This window comes from Curcuma longa, chromosome 19 (assembly GCF_044706935.1).
Source record: "Curcuma longa cultivar G26 ecotype Majalengka, Jawa Barat chromosome 19, ITB_CL_G26_1.1, whole genome shotgun sequence".
NCBI lineage: Eukaryota > Viridiplantae > Streptophyta > Magnoliopsida > Zingiberales > Zingiberaceae > Curcuma > Curcuma longa.
In genome coordinates this window covers 3,302,421-3,304,499 of record NC_133879.1, presented here as the reverse complement: position 1 = coordinate 3,304,499, position 2,079 = coordinate 3,302,421, and positions in this window count along the sequence as shown.

The window sequence follows — 2,079 nt, the reverse complement described above, 5'->3', positions numbered from 1 at the left end:
AATCAAACCTTGAAAGAGGTTTCTCCGCCTCCAAAAAAGTTCTGAAAAGGAGAAAACTTAGTGGATAGATGCCTGCTATATATAGTCCTTGGAGTACTAACTTTAGAGAGTTAATAACCAAGTATAACCTAGTGTGTTCTCTTCTTAAGTTATATTGTTATTTCCGCTACTACTAAGTTGATAGAAAAGAATAAACTCAATGAATCAAGTATGAAAGCGAGACGCGCTATTTACCCCCTTTAGCATGCCCAACGGTCCTATAACATGTCCTTGACCCGATCAATATAGATTCCATGTAGCATGTCCTTGACACACTCAACATGGATCCAAACCAATTAGGAGACCCAACTTTACTTGATTGGGGTCATGTTGCCCTCGAAAGAGCTTGATAATACTTATAGGGAGCTTGACATTATCTATAGGGAGATTGATAGTGCTTATGGGGAGCTCGATAGTACTTAAAATAACTTTGTCGAGTTCAGCAAAGTTGAAGCCAAGTTAACGAAGGTTTTGTTGAGGATCGGTGCGTTCGCTAGAGGGGGTGAATAGCGTTTTTCGATATTTCTTGATCTTTCTCTGCACAGAGATTAGCGGAAGCAAAATAATAAAAGAGATAAAAGATCACAACGCTAACCCGGTTTGATTTACTTGGTCTCCACCTCCGCAGAGGTGACTAATCCAAGGATCCACATAGCCCACACACCCTTTTCACTATGAAAAGATCTCCTTCTCAAGAACTCTTGAAGGCGGAGAAACCTTTACACTTGATCTCTTCCTCTTATGAATAGAAAATAGCTTTGGGAGGAAGAGTAGAAAAGTAAAAGACAGAGCGTTGAAGATCTCACAAAAATGTACTCGAAAAGAAGAAGTTCTCTCTTCAATCTCGCAGCTGTCTTTTATGCTTTTCGTGACATCAGTTGACTGCTCCCATGGCCAGTCGACTGATGGGCTTCAACGGCTACAGAATCTGTATTAATTGCTGCATTAATTAGCCCAACGTTTGAATTCCAGTTGACTGCTCCTAGGCCAGTCGACTGGTGCCAGTCGACTGTCTTCTTCTGGCTCGACTGATCTTTCTGTGTATGACTTATTCAGCCATCAGTCGACTGAAATTACAGTCTAGTCGACTGATACTCTGATCAGTCGACTGAAAATACAGTCCAGTCGACTGATACTCTGATCAGTCAACTGAATCACCATTCCAGTTGACTGACCAAGCTGTAACTCCCTTTTCAGCTTCTTCTTCAGCCTTTAGCCTTGACGCAAACCTTCAAACGCCTTCCACAAGCCTCATGCCCTTCCTTGCACTAGCTTGAGACGTTTCCCTCAGCTTCGTCGTGCTAAGTCTTCCTTTGCCAAGAGGCCGCGCCTCCGGGACTTCATCTTTGTCAAGAGGCTGCGCCTCCGGGACTTCACCTTTTGCCAAGTCTTCTAACCTGGACTTTCCTGTGAACTCAATTCACACGCGTTAGATCACCAACATTGCCTAACTTAGACATGTTTTAGTCAAACATTAAAACTCAATAATGCTTGGGGCAAAATTGCACCAACAGATTTTACTTAGTAAATGAACAAGGTTGAACTAGAGTGGATTAAGGAAAGAGGTGCATCAGTTATGAAACAATGTCAGGTCAAGAATTTCAATAATTATCTTGTTAATAGTAATGAGCAGTGTCGATTATAAGCATAGGAAAGAAGACATCAGTTACAAATGCAAGAAAGCTACTATAGTTACAATCATCAGAATTATACAATCGCTTGGAGTAAAGACACTGAATAAAGAAGGGGTGCAACTGTTAAGGAGCAAAACACATTTTCTCCCTTTTTCTATTATATAAGGTAGCCATTTCAGCAAGTAAGACATGCACAATTGACTCAAAAACTACTATTCTCTATTCTTTTCTCCAACTTTGACTTAAGCGTTGGAGAGGTTACACCAAGATGCGCCTTGGCCCTCTTTTGACCTCTTGTTGGTCTTTTTCAACCAGGCAGAGAGGAGCCAATCCTTTGAGATTTTGTTCAACCAACCTCCATCTACCAAGCGCGAACTCAATCCGCAAAGGTTGACCTAGTTGAGGA